Source organism: Primulina tabacum, chromosome 10 (assembly GCF_025594145.1).
Source record: "Primulina tabacum isolate GXHZ01 chromosome 10, ASM2559414v2, whole genome shotgun sequence".
NCBI classification, from domain to species: Eukaryota; Viridiplantae; Streptophyta; class Magnoliopsida; order Lamiales; family Gesneriaceae; genus Primulina; species Primulina tabacum.
The window spans coordinates 37,246,856-37,260,070 of record NC_134559.1 but is presented as its reverse complement, the minus strand read 5'-3'; the positions used below and the strand labels follow the sequence as shown (position 1 = coordinate 37,260,070).

The 13,215-nt window shown below is 42.6% G+C and overlaps 9 non-coding genes and 5 pseudogenes across 9 annotated transcripts; all 14 read right to left on the bottom strand.

Moving 5' to 3' along the window:
* Positions 1-519: 519 nt before the first annotated feature.
* On the bottom strand, positions 520-639 carry LOC142516282 (5S ribosomal RNA). Its single transcript, XR_012812084.1, has one exon. It is a non-coding gene; the product is annotated as a 5S ribosomal RNA (ribosomal RNA).
* A 677-nt stretch (positions 640-1,316) lies between these two features.
* LOC142517370 (5S ribosomal RNA) lies at positions 1,317-1,435 on the bottom strand. Its single transcript, XR_012813120.1, has one exon. It is a non-coding gene; the product is annotated as a 5S ribosomal RNA (ribosomal RNA).
* A 689-nt stretch (positions 1,436-2,124) lies between these two features.
* Positions 2,125-2,244, bottom strand: LOC142507234 (5S ribosomal RNA). Its single transcript, XR_012805495.1, has one exon. It is a non-coding gene; the product is annotated as a 5S ribosomal RNA (ribosomal RNA).
* Positions 2,245-2,924: 680 nt separating this feature from the next.
* Positions 2,925-3,042, bottom strand: LOC142512217 (5S ribosomal RNA; annotated as a pseudogene).
* A 680-nt stretch (positions 3,043-3,722) lies between these two features.
* LOC142516112 (5S ribosomal RNA) lies at positions 3,723-3,841 on the bottom strand. Its single transcript, XR_012811925.1, has one exon. It is a non-coding gene; the product is annotated as a 5S ribosomal RNA (ribosomal RNA).
* A 681-nt stretch (positions 3,842-4,522) lies between these two features.
* Positions 4,523-4,641, bottom strand: LOC142512140 (5S ribosomal RNA; annotated as a pseudogene).
* A 683-nt stretch (positions 4,642-5,324) lies between these two features.
* On the bottom strand, positions 5,325-5,447 carry LOC142509892 (5S ribosomal RNA). The gene has a single exon (XR_012808038.1). It is a non-coding gene; the product is annotated as a 5S ribosomal RNA (ribosomal RNA).
* Positions 5,448-6,125: 678 nt separating this feature from the next.
* On the bottom strand, positions 6,126-6,243 carry LOC142508634 (5S ribosomal RNA). Its single transcript, XR_012806841.1, has one exon. It is a non-coding gene; the product is annotated as a 5S ribosomal RNA (ribosomal RNA).
* A 677-nt stretch (positions 6,244-6,920) lies between these two features.
* On the bottom strand, positions 6,921-7,038 carry LOC142511695 (5S ribosomal RNA; annotated as a pseudogene).
* A 682-nt stretch (positions 7,039-7,720) lies between these two features.
* LOC142508695 (5S ribosomal RNA) lies at positions 7,721-7,839 on the bottom strand. Its single transcript, XR_012806899.1, has one exon. It is a non-coding gene; the product is annotated as a 5S ribosomal RNA (ribosomal RNA).
* Positions 7,840-10,089: 2,250 nt separating this feature from the next.
* LOC142509519 (5S ribosomal RNA) lies at positions 10,090-10,208 on the bottom strand. Its single transcript, XR_012807689.1, has one exon. It is a non-coding gene; the product is annotated as a 5S ribosomal RNA (ribosomal RNA).
* A 1,002-nt stretch (positions 10,209-11,210) lies between these two features.
* On the bottom strand, positions 11,211-11,329 carry LOC142512264 (5S ribosomal RNA; annotated as a pseudogene).
* A 679-nt stretch (positions 11,330-12,008) lies between these two features.
* On the bottom strand, positions 12,009-12,127 carry LOC142509068 (5S ribosomal RNA). Its single transcript, XR_012807257.1, has one exon. It is a non-coding gene; the product is annotated as a 5S ribosomal RNA (ribosomal RNA).
* Positions 12,128-12,723: 596 nt separating this feature from the next.
* LOC142512313 (5S ribosomal RNA) lies at positions 12,724-12,841 on the bottom strand (annotated as a pseudogene).
* Positions 12,842-13,215: the final 374 nt, after the last annotated feature.

The window sequence follows — 13,215 nt, the reverse complement described above, 5'->3', positions numbered from 1 at the left end:
ATGGCAGAGCTAATGAGTTGACCTCCCTGGGAAGTCCTCGTGTCACGACCGTTTACGTTTATTATGGCTAAACAGTCGAAATAATTGTTTTTAATGAGTTAACCGTCTCTGGAGTAATCTGCGTCATACCCTTCTGCACAGCACCGGCTCACGAGAACAAAAATCGCTAAATGTTCCCAGAAAATAGAAAAAAATAAGAAGAAGAAAGCGAATGTAAAGCTATTATTATGCCGGGGATACGATAAAATGGAACCGGAATAGATATTTGGACTTCCTAAGCAGATTTCTCTAGAAAACGGAAGCTTAACAGAAGAAAAAAATCGCAAATTAGAGGGTCTTAGAGAAGAAATTCGGCTAAGACCGTTTACAATCAAATTAGGATACGATTTTGTCTTGTCCAAACCCAACAGTGCCCGAGTTACGTTGATTGCACGTCTTATTTGGTCTCGATCAAGATTCAGAAGATTTGAGCAGAAAATCGTCTTTCAACAAGTAATCAAAAATAGAAAAACACGGAAAGGGGTGCAACACGAGGACTTCCCAGGGGGTCACCCATCGTAGTACTGCCTCTCGCCCAAGCACGCTTAACTTCGGAGTTCTGATGGGATCCGGTGCTTTAGTGCTTGTATGATCGCACCAAACATTGAGTGGGATGTTTATTCTTATATCCCTCGAGTACGTGTGGAGCGGGCGGCGATGGACAACACGCTGCACTGCTCTCGCCCAATCAGAACCATGAAGTTAAGCGTTTTGGCGCGATGGCAGAGCTAGGATGGGTGACGTCCCTGGGAAGTCCTCGTGCCGTGACCTTTTAAGTAAATTATGGCTAAAACAGTCGAAATAATTGTTTTTAATGAGTTAACCGTCTCCGGTGTAATCTGCGTCATACCCTTCCGCATAGCACCGACTCACGACAACAAAAATCGCTAAATCTTCCCAGAAAATAGAAAAAAATAAAGAAGTAAATAGGGAATGTAAAGCTATTATTATGCCTGAGATACGATAAAATGGAACTGGAATTGAATTTCAGACTTCCTAAGTGGATTTCTCGAGGAAACGGAAGCTTAACAGAAGCGAAACTCGCAAATTAGAGGTCTTAGAGAAGGAATTCGGCTAAATCTTGCCAGCTCATTGCGGAGTAATGAGTCTCGTTCGTTTTGCCCGTTTTACAATCAAATTAGCCTACAATTTTGTCCAAATCCGGCAGTGCCCGAGCTGCGTGATTTCACATGTCTTCTCTAGTCCTTATCGAGAGTCAGATGATTTGTGCCGAAAATCGTCTGTCAACAAGTAATCAAAATAGAAAAACACGAAATGGGATGCAACACGAGTACTTCCCAGGGGGTCATCCATCAAAGTACTGCTCTCGCCCAAGCACGCTTAACTTTGGAGTTCTTATGGGTTCCGGTGTATAAGTGCTGGTATGATCGCACCCGAAATTGAGTGGGATGTTATTCTTATACCCTCGAGATGTGTGGAGCGGGCGGCGTATGGACAACACGCGGACTTTTCTCGCCCAATCTGAACAATGAAGTGTAAGCGTTCTGGCGCGATGGCAGAGCTAGGATGGGTGACCTCCTGGAAAGTCCTCGTGTCGCGACCGTTTAAGTAAATAATGGCTAAAACAGTTGAAATAATTGTTTTTAATGAGTTAACCGTTTCCGGAGTATCTGCGTCATACTCTATCCCGCACAGAAACGGCTCACGACAACAAAAATCGCTAAATGTTTCCAGAAAATAGAAAAAAATAAGAATAAGAAAATAGCGAATGTAAAGCTATTATTATGTCTGGGAGTACGATAAAATGAAACCGGAATCGAATTTCGGCCTTACTAAGCGGATTTTTTTCGAGGAAACAGGCAGCTTAACAGAAACGGAAAATCGCAAATTAGAGGGTCTTAGAGACGGAATTCGGCTAAAAATCTCGCCAAGCTCATTGCGGATTAATGTGTCTCGTTCGTTTGCCCGTTTGCAATCAAATAAGCCTACAATTTTGATCAAATCCGGCAAGTGCCGCGAGCTACGTTGGATTTCAGATGTATTCTCTGGTCCTGATCGAGAGTTGGATGAATTTGAGCCGAAAATCTTCTGTCAACAAGCAATCAAAATAGAAAAACACGAAAAGGGGTGCAACACGAGGACTTCCCAGGGAGTCACCCATCCAAGTACTGCTCTCGCCCAAGCACGGCATAACTTCGGAGTTCTGATGGGATCCGGTGTATTATTGCTGGTATGATCGCACCCGACTTTGAGTGGGATGTTATTTCTTATATCCCTCTAGTACGTGTGGAGCGGGCGGCGATGGACAACACGCGTTCACAGCTCTCGCCCAATCAGAACAATGAAGTTAAGCGTTCTGACGCGATTGAAGAGCTAGGATGGGTGACCTCACAGGAAAGTCCTCGTGTCGCGACCGTTTACGTAAATTATGGCTAAAACAGTCGAAAATAATTGTTTTTAATGTGTTACCTGTCTCCGGAGTAATCTGCGTCATACCATTCCGCACAGAACCGACTCACAACAACAAAAATCGTTAGATGTTTCCAGAAAATAGAAAAAAATAAGAATAAGAAAATAGCGAATGTAAAGCTATTATTATGCCTGGGATACGATACAAGGAAACCGAAACTGAATTTCGGACTTCCTAAGCGGATTTCTCGAGGAAAAAGAAGCTTACAGAAGCGGAAAATCGCAAATTAGAGGGTCTTAGAGAAGGAATTCGGCTAAAATCTCACCGCTCATTGCGGATTAATGAGTCTCGTTCGTTTGCCAGTTTACAATCAAATTAGGCTACAATTTTGTCCAAATCCGGCAGTGCCCGAGGTACGTTGATTTCACGTCTTATCTGGTCCCGATCGAGATTCAGATGATTTGAGCCGGAAAATTGTCTTTCTACAAGTAATAAAAATATAAAAACACGAAAAGGGATGCAACCGAGGACTTCCCAAGGGGTTCACCCATCCTATACTGCTCTCTCCCAAGCACGCTTAACTTCGGAGTTCTGATGGGTTCCGGTGCGTTAGTGCAGGTATGATCGCACCCGACATTGAGTTTGATGTTTATTCTTATATCCCTCGAGTACGTGTGGAGCAGGCGTGAATGGACAACACGCGGCACTGCTCTCGCCAAATCAGAACCATGAAGTTAAGCGTTCTGGCGAGATGGCAGAGCTAGGATGGGTGACCTCCCTGGGAAGTCCTCGTGTCGCGACCGTTTACGTAAATTATGGTTAAAACAGTCGAAATAATTTTTTTTAATTAGTTAACCGTCTCCGGAGTAATCTGCGTCATACCCTTCCGCACAGCACCGGCTCACGACAACAAAAATCGCTAAATGTTCCCAGAAAATAGAAAAAAATAAGAAAAAGAAAATAGCTAATGTAAAGCTATTATTATGCCTGGGATACGATAAATGGAACCGGAATCGAATTTCGGACAACCTAAGTGGATTTCTCGAGGAAACGGAAGCTTAACAGAAGCGAAAAAATCGCAAATTAGAGGGTCTTAGAGAAGGAATTTGGCTAAAATCTCTCCACCTCATTGCGGATTAATGAGTCTCGTTCGTTTGCCCGTTTACAATCAAATTAGGCTACAATTTTGTCCAAATCCTGCAGTTCCTGAGCTACGTTGTTTTCACGTCTATCTGGTCCCGATCGAGATTCAGATGATTTGAGCCGAAAATCGTCTGTCAACAAGTTAATCAAAAATATAAAAACACGAAAAGGGATGCAACACGACAACTTCCCAGGGGGTCACACATCCTAGTACTGCTCTCGCCCAAGCACGCTTAACTTCGGAGTTCTGATGGGATCCAGTGCATTAGTGCTGGTATGATCGCAACCCGACATTGAGTGGGATGTTTATTCTTATATCCCTCGAGTACGTGTGGAGCGGGGGGCGATGGACAACACTTGGCACTGCTCTCGCCCAATCAGAACCATGAAGTTAATCGTTATGGCGCGATGGCAGAGCTAGGATGGGTGACCTCCCTGGGAAGACCTCGTGTCGCGACCGTTTACGTAAATTATGGATAAAACAGTCGAAATAATTGTTTTTAATGAGTTAACCGTCTCCAGAGTAATCTGCGTCATACCCTTCCGCACAAAACCGGCTCACGATAACAAAAATCGCTAAATGTACCCAGAAAATAGAAAAAAAAAAGAAGAAAATAGCAAATGTAAGGCTAGTATTATGCTTGTGATACGATAAAATGGAACCGGAATCGAATTTCGGACATCCTAAGCGGATTTCTCGAGGAAACGGAAGCTTAACAGAAGCGGGAAATCGCAAATTAGAGGGTTTTAGAGAAGAAATTCGGCTAAAATCTCGCCAGCTCATTGCGGAGTAATGAGTCTCGTTCGTTTGCCCGTTTACACTCAAATTAGCCTACAATTTTGTCCAAATTCAGCAGTGCCCGAGCTACGTTGATTTTGACATGTCTTCTCTGGTCCTGATCGGGATTCAGATGATTTGAGCCGAAAGTCTTCTGTCAACAAGTAATCAAAAATAGAAAAACACGAAAAATGGTGCAACACGAGAACTTCCCAGGGAGTCACCCATCCTAGTACTGCTCTTGCCCAAGCAAGATTAACTTCGGAGTTTTGATGGGATACGGTGCATTAGTGCTGGTATGATCGAACCCAACATTGAGTAGGATGTTTATTCTTATATCCTTCGAGTACGTGTGGAGCAAGCGGCGATGGACAACACGCGGCACTGCACTCGTCCAATCCTAACCATGAAGTTAAGCGTTCTGGCGCGATTGCCGAGCTAGGATGGTTGACCTTCCTTGGAAGTCCTCGTGTCGCGACCGTTTATGTAAATATGGATAAAACAGTTGAAATAATTGTTTTTAATGAGTTAACCGTCTCCGGAGTAATCTGCGTCATACCCTTCCGCACAGAACCGGCTCATGACAACAAAAATCGCTAAATGTTTCCAGAAAATTGAAAAAAAAATAAGAATAAGAAAATAGCGAATGTAAAGCTATTATTATGACTGGGATACGATAAAATGAAACCGGAATCGAATTTCGTACTTACTAAGCTGATTTTTCGAGGAAACGGAAGCTTAACAGAAGCGGAAAATCGGAAATTAGAGGGTCTTAGAGAAGAAATTCGGCTAAAATCTTGCCAGCTCATTGCGTATTAATGAGTCTCGTTCGTTTGCCCGTTTACAATCAAATTAGGCTAAAATTTTGTCCAAATCCAACAGTGCCCGAATTACGTTGATTTCACATGTCTTATTTGGTCTCGATCGAGATTCATATGATTTGAGTCGAAAATCGTCTTTCAACAAGTTATTAAAAATATAAAAACACGAAAATGGGTGCAACACAAGGACTTCCCAGGGGGTCGGTCACTCATCCTAGTACTGCTCTAGCCCAAGCACGCTTAACTTCGAAGTTCTGATGGGATCCGGTGCATTAGTGCTGGTATGATCGCACCTGACATTTAGTGGGATGTTTATTCTTATTACCCTCGAGTACGTGTGGAGCGGGCGGCGATGGACAACACGCGGCACTGCTCTCGCCCAATCAGAACCATGAAGTTAAGCGTTCTGACGCGATGGCAAAGCTAGGATGGGTGACCTCCCTGGGAAGTCCTCGTGTTGCGATCGTTTACGTAAATTATGGCTAAAATAGTTGAAATAATTGTTTTTAATGAGTTAACCGTCTCCGGAGTAATATGCGTCATACCCTTCTGCACAGCACCGGCTCACGACAACAAAAATCGCTAAATGTTCAAAGAAATTAAAAAAAAGATGAAGAAAATAGCGAATGTAAAGCTATTATTATGCCTGGGATACGATAAAATAGAACCGGAATCGAATTTCGGACTTCCTAAGCGGATTTATCGAGGAAACGGAAGCTTAACAGAAGCGGAAAATCGCAAATTAGAGGGTCTTAGAGAAGGAATTCGGCTAAAACCTCGCCATCTCATTGCGGAGTAATGAGTCTCATTCGTTTGCCCGTTTACAATCAAATTAGCCTAAAATTTGGTCAAAATCCGGCAGTGCCCGAGCTACGTTGATTTCACATGTCTTCTCTGGTCCTGATCGAGAGTCAGATGATTTGAGCCGAAAATCGTCTGTCAACAAGTAATCAAAAATAGAAAAACACGAAAAAGGGTGCAAACGAGGACTTCCCAGGGGGTCACCCATCCTATTACTGCTCTCGCCCAAGCACGCTTAGCTTCGGAGTTCTGATGGGATCCGGTGCATTAGTGTTGGTATGATCGCACCTGACATTGAATGTATGTTTATTCTTATATCCCAAGTGTACGTGTGGAGAAGGCGACGATGGACTACACGCGGCACTGCTCTCGCCCAATCAGAACCAAGTTACGCGTTCTAGCGCGATGGCAGAGCTAGGATGGGTAACCTCCCTGGGAAGTACTCGTGTCGCGACCGTTTACGTAAATTAGGGATAAAACAGCCGAAATAATTGTTTTTAATGAGTTAACCATTTCCGGAGTAATATGCGTTATACCCTTCCGCACAGCACCGGCTCACGACAACAAAAATCGCTAAATGTTCACAGAAAATTAAAAAAAATAAGATTAAAAAAATAGCGAATGAAAAGCTATTATTATGCCTGGGATACGATAAAATGGAACCGGAATCGAATTTCATACTTCCTAAGCGGATTTTTCGAGGAAACGGAAGATTAACAAAAGCGAAAAATCGCAAATTAGAGGGTCTTAGAGAAAAAATTCTGCTAAAATCTCGCCAGCTCATTGCGGAGAATGAGTCTCGTTCGTTTGCCCGTTTACAATCAAATTAGCCTACAATTTTGTCCAAATCCGGCAGTGCCCGAGCTACGTTGATTTCACATTTCTTCTCTTATCCTGATCGAGAGTCAGATGATTTGAGCCGAAAATCGTCTGTCAACAAGTAATCAAAAATAGAAAAACACGAAAAGGGGTGCAAACGAAGACTTTCCAGCTGGTCACTCATCCATGTACTGCTCCCACCCAAGCACGCTTAACTTCGAAGTTCTGATGGGATTCGGTGCATTAGTGCTGGTATGATCGCACCCGACATTGAGTGGGATGTTTATTATTATATCCCTCGAGTACGTGTGGAGCGTGCGGCGATGGACAACACGCGGCACTGCTCTCGCCCAATCAGAACAATGAAGTTAAGCGTTCTGGCGCGATGACAGAGCTAGGATGGGTGACATCCCTGAAAAGTCCTCGTGTCGCGACTGTTTCCGTAAATTATGGCTAAAACAGTCGAAATATTTGTTTTTAATGAGTTAACCGTCTCCGGAGTAATCTGCGTCATACCCTACCGCACAGAACCGGCTCACGACAACAAAAATCGCTAAATGTTCCCAGAAAAGTGAAAAAAAATAAGAATAAGAAAATAGCGAATGTAAAGCTATTATTACGCCTTGATACAATAAAATGAAACTGGAATCGAATTTCGGACTTACTAAGCGGATTTTTCGAGGAAACGGAAGATTAACAGAAGCGGAAAATCGCAAATTAGATGGTCTTAGGGAAGGAATTCGGCTAAAATCTCGCCATCTCATTGCGGATTAATCAATCTCGTTCGTTTGCCCGTTTACAATCAAATTAGGCTACAATTTTGTCCAAATCCGGCAGTGCCCGAGCTACGTTGATTTTACATTTCTTATCTGATCCCGATCGAGATTCAGATGATTTGAGCCGAAAATCGTCTGTCAACAAATAATCAAAAATAGAAAAACACGAAAAGGGGTCCAACACGAAGACTTCCCAGGGGGTCACCCATCCTAGTACTGCTGTCGCCCAAACACGCTTAACTTAGGAGTTCTGATGGGATCCGGTGCATTAGTGCTGGTATGATCACACCCGACATTAAGTGGGATGTTTATTCTTATATCCCTCGATTACGTGTGGAGCGGGCGGCGATAGACAACACGCGGGACTGCTCTCGTCCAATCAGAACCATGAAGTTAAGCGTTCTGGCACGATGGTAGAGCTAGGATGGGTGACCTCCCTGGGAAGTCCTCGTGGCGACCGTTTACGTAAATTATGGCTAAAACAGTTGAAATAATTGTTTTTAATGAGTTAACAGTCTCCGGAGTAATCTGCGTCATACCCTTTCGCACAGCACCTGTTGGAACTTTTCAAGTTCGCAATCTTGATTTTGATGTTAACAAAACTTGTTATTGTGTTTCTAACATATTTCCTCAAGTGTGAAATTGCAAACACAAGAAACAAGCTGAAACTGAATTTTGCACAAACTGAATTTCTGGCGAGCTTTGGTATTTTGATGATATCTCTCAACTGGATTATCAAAATGACAATCCGCAAACTGGACTGATTAGAAAACTCAATTCGAAACAAATCGTATTTCACGTCAGTTTGGCAAAATCGGATGTTATGATGGTCTAACTGATCGCTCAATTACCGAAATGATCACACGAAAACAGCAATCAGTTGTATTGAAATGAAGCGATTCAGTATGCGTTGGAAAGATAAGACGATGATCTACAAATCATCTTCAGAAGTCAAAGTCTGAATCAAAGCTTAAGATGCTGATAAATGAGGATGAATTACTGGTTCAGCACAAACTGAAATCAGCTAGGCTGATTTCAGCACACCAGCTGAAACTGAACCAACTGCTGACCAGCTGACCAACCAACTGAACTGAACCAGCTGCTGACCAACTGAAGCTGAACCAGACCAGCTGAAAACCAGTTGAACCAGACCAGCTGAACTGAACCAGCTGAAACTGTACCAGACCAGCTGAAGACCAGTTGAACCAGTCCAACTGAACCAGACCAACTGAACCAGTTGAACTGATTGACCAGTTGAGTTGACCAGTTGACCAGAGTTGACCAGTCGGGAAAATGTCCAGCAAGACGAATTTTACTGTTGCAATTCCAGAAACAGTACAGAAACTTTCCAACGGTCATATTCTTGTGTCTAACGTATATATCAGTGTTGGAGCCTATAAATACAACATATTGAAGATCAAACAACAGCTTTTGAAGGGGATTCAAAGCATGGGCAGTTAGCATGAAAAAATCAGCTTGTTGAGAGCACAAGCCCTTGTGTGAGGATACATTTGAGATGTACACTGTAAATGATAAATTCCTCACACACAATCACTCACACAAATACAAGAGAGTTGAACTTCAAAGATTAGTTGAGTGAGTCTTGCACAAAGACAATAAACTTGTGTATGTAGTCTTTGCATATGAGACATTAAAGAATATGCTGATTGTGAGGTGCTGCCTACAATCTTGAGTGCTAGGAGTTCTAGTTGGGTGCTGCCCTTCCAGAATGGGTTTGTACAAGTAGTTGTATAAATCAAAGTCTTCTAGTGGATCCTTCCCAAGAGGAAAAAGGGATGACGTAGGAGTGTTTGAAATATCCGAATATCCATAAACAAATTCGTGTCTATTTGTTTATTGCATTTGCTTATCATTTTCACTGTTTTTAAAGATGCATTGTTGAAGCATTTTATGTGTTCTTCAAATATCAAAATATTGTATACCAAATGTTTGATAAAATACTTCAACTGAATATTTTTACTCATTCAACTTGCATATATTTTAAATGGTTTACAAAATATTTAATCGGTTTCTACGAAGGATTATTTCGAGTATCTTCCTCTTGGTTTTTAACCAAACTCGATTTAATTCATCAATGTTCAATATTTCAAGAACCGAGCTATTGTAGCTCAATGATTATCCCCCCTAATCGATCCTATCAGCACCGGTTCACGACAACAAAAATCGCTAAATGTTCCCAGAAAATAGAAAAAAAATAAGAAGAAGAAAATAGCGAATGTAAAGCTATTATTATGCCTGGGATACGATAAAATGGAACCAGAATCGAATTTCGGACTCCCTAAGCGGATTTATCGAGAAAACGGAAGCTTAACAGGAGCGGAAAATCGCAAATTCGAGGGTCTTAGAGAAAGAATTCGGCTAAGACCGTTTACAATCAAATTAGGCTATAAGTTTGTCCAAATCCAGCAGTGCCCGAGTTACGTTGATTTCCCATGTCTTATTTGGACCCGATCGAGATTTAGATGATTTGAGCTGAAAATCGTCTTTCAACAAGTAATCAAAAATAGAAAAACACGAAAAGGGGTGCAATACGAGGACTTCCCAAGGGGTCACCCATCCTAGTACTGCTCTCGCCCAAGTACGCTTAACTCTGTAGTTCTGATGGGATCCGGTGCATTAGTGCTCGTAAGATCGCACCCGACATTGAGTGGGATGTTTATTCTTATATCCCTCGAGTACGTGTGGAGCGGGCGGCGATGGACAACACGCGGCACTGCTCTCGCCCAATCAAAACCATGAAGTTAATCGTTATGGCGCGATGTCGGATCTAGGATGGGTGACCTCCCTGGGAATTCCTCGTTTACGTAAATTATGGATAAAACAGTCGAAATAATTGTTTTTAATGAGTTAACCGTCTCCGGAGTAATCTGCGTCATACCCTTCTTTACAGAACCGGCTCACGACAACAAAAATCGCTAAATGTTCCCAAAAAATAGAAAAAAAATAAGAATAAAAAATAGCGAATGTAAAGCTATTATTATGCCTGAGATACGATAAAATGGAACCGGAATTGAATTTCGGACTTCCTAAGCGGATTTCTCGAGGCAATGGAAGCTTACCAGAAGCGGAAATTCGCAAATTAGAGGGTCTTAGAGAAGGAATTCGGATAAAATCTCGCCAGCTCATTGCGGATTAATGAGTCTCGTTCGTTTTCCCCGTTTACAATCAAATTAGGCTACAATTTTGTCCAAATCCGGCAGTACCCGAGCTACCCTTCCACACAGCACTGGCTCACGACAACAAAAATCGCTAAATGTTCCCAGAAAATAGAAAAAAATAAGAAGAAAATAGCGAATGTAAAGCTATTATTATGCATGGGATACGATAAAATAGAACCGGAATCGAATTTCGGACTTCCTAAGCGGATTTCTCGAGGAAACGGAAGCTTAACAGAAGCGAAAAATGGCAAATTAGAGGGTCTTAGAGAAGGAATTCGGCTAAAATCTCGCCAGCTCATTGCGGAGAAATGAGTCTCGTTCGTTTGCCCGTTTACAATCAAATCAGCCTACAATTTTGTCCAAATCCGGCAGTGCCCGAGCTACGTTGATTTTACATGTCTTCTCCGGTCCTAATCGAGAGTCAAATGAGTTGAGCTGAAAATCGTCTGTCAACAAGTAATCAAAAATAGAAAAACACGAAAAGGGGTGCCACAAGAGGACTTCCCAGGGGGCCACCCATCCAAGTACTGCTCTCGCCCAAGCACGCTTAAATTCGGAGTTCTTATGGGATCTGCTGTATTAGTGCTTGTATGATCGCAACCGACATTGAGTGGGATGTTTATTCTTATATCCCTCGACTACGTGTGGAGCGGGCGGCGATGGACAACACGCGGCACTTCTCTCGCCCAATCAGAACAATGAAATTAAGCGTTCTGGCGCGATGGCAGAGCGAGGATGGGTGACCTCCCTGGAAAGTCCTCGTGTCGCGACCGTTTACGTAAATTATGGCTAAAACAGTAGAAATAATTGTTTTTAATGAGTTAACCGTCTCCGGAGTAATCTGCGTCATACCCTTCGCACAGAACCGGCTCACGACAACAAAAATAGCTAAATGTTCCCAGAAAATAGAAAAAAATAAGAATAAGAAAATAGCAAATATAAAGCTATTATTATGCCTGGGATATGATAAAATGAAACCGGAATCGAATTTCAGACTTACTGAGCAGATTTCTCGAGGAAACGGAAGCTTAACAGAAGCGGAAAAACACAAATTAGACGGTCTTAGAGAAAGAATTCGGCTAAAATTTCGCCAGCTCATTGGGGATTAATGAGTCTCGTTCGTTTGCCCGTTTACAATCAAATTAGGCTACAATTTTGTCCAAATCCGCCAGTGCCCGAGCTACGTTGATTTCACGTCTTATCTGGTCCTGATCGAGATTCAGATGATTTGAGCCGAAAATCGTCTGTCAACAAGTAATCAAAAATAGAAAATCACGAAAATGATTGCAACAGGAGGACTTCCCAGGGGGTCACCCAACCTAGTACTGGTCTCGCCCAAGCACACTTAACTACGGAGTTCTGATGGGATCCGGTGCATTATTGCAGGTATGATCGCACCCAACATTGAGTGGGATGTTTATTCTTATTTCCCTCGAGTACGTGTGGAGCGGGCGGCGATGGACAACACGCGGCACTGCTCTCACCCAATCAGAACCATGTTGTTAATCGTTATGGCGCGATGGCGGATCTAGGTTGGGTGACCTCCCTGGGAAGTCCTCGTGTCGCGACCGTTTACGTAAATTATGGATAAAACAGTCGAAATAATTGTTTTTAATGAGTTAACCGTCTCCGGAATAATCTGCGTCATACCCTTCTGCACAGCACCGGCTCACGACAACAAAAATCGCTCAATGTTCCCAGAAAATAGAAAAAAATAAGAAGTAGAAAATAGCAAATGTAAAGCTATTATTATGTAAATCGCTAATTAGAGGGTCTTAGAGAAGAAATTCGGCTAAAATCTCGCCAGCTCATTGCGGAGTAATGAGTCTCGTTCGTTTGCCCGTTTACAATCAAATTAGCCTACAATTTTGTCCAAATCCGGCAGTGCCCGAGCTACGTTGATTTCACATGTCTTCTCTGGCCCTGATCGAGATTCAGATGATTTGAGCCGAAAATCGTCTGTCAACAAGCAATCAAAAATAGAAAAACACGAAAAGGGGTGCAAACGAGGACTTTCCAGGGGGTCACCCATTCAAGTACTGCTCTCGCCCAAGCACACTTATCTTCGGAGTTCTGATGGGATCCGGTGCATTAGTAATAATATGATCTCACCCGACATTGAATGGGATGTTTATTCTTATATCCCTCGAGTATGTGTGGAGCGGGCGGCGATGGACAACACGCGGCACATGTTTCGCCCAATCAGAACAATGAAGTTAAGCGTTCTAGCGCGATGGCAGAGCTAGGATGGGTGACCTCTTTTGAAAAGTCCTCGTGTCGCGACCGTTTACGTAAATTATGGCTAAAACAGTCCAAATAATTGTTTTTAATGAGATAACCGTCTCCGGAGTAATCTGCGTCTTACCCTTCCGCACCGCACCAGCTCACGACAACAAAAATCGCTAAATGTTCCCAGAAAATAGAAAAAAAATAAGATGAAGAAAATAGCGAATGTAAAGCTATTATTATGCCTGGAATACGATAAAAT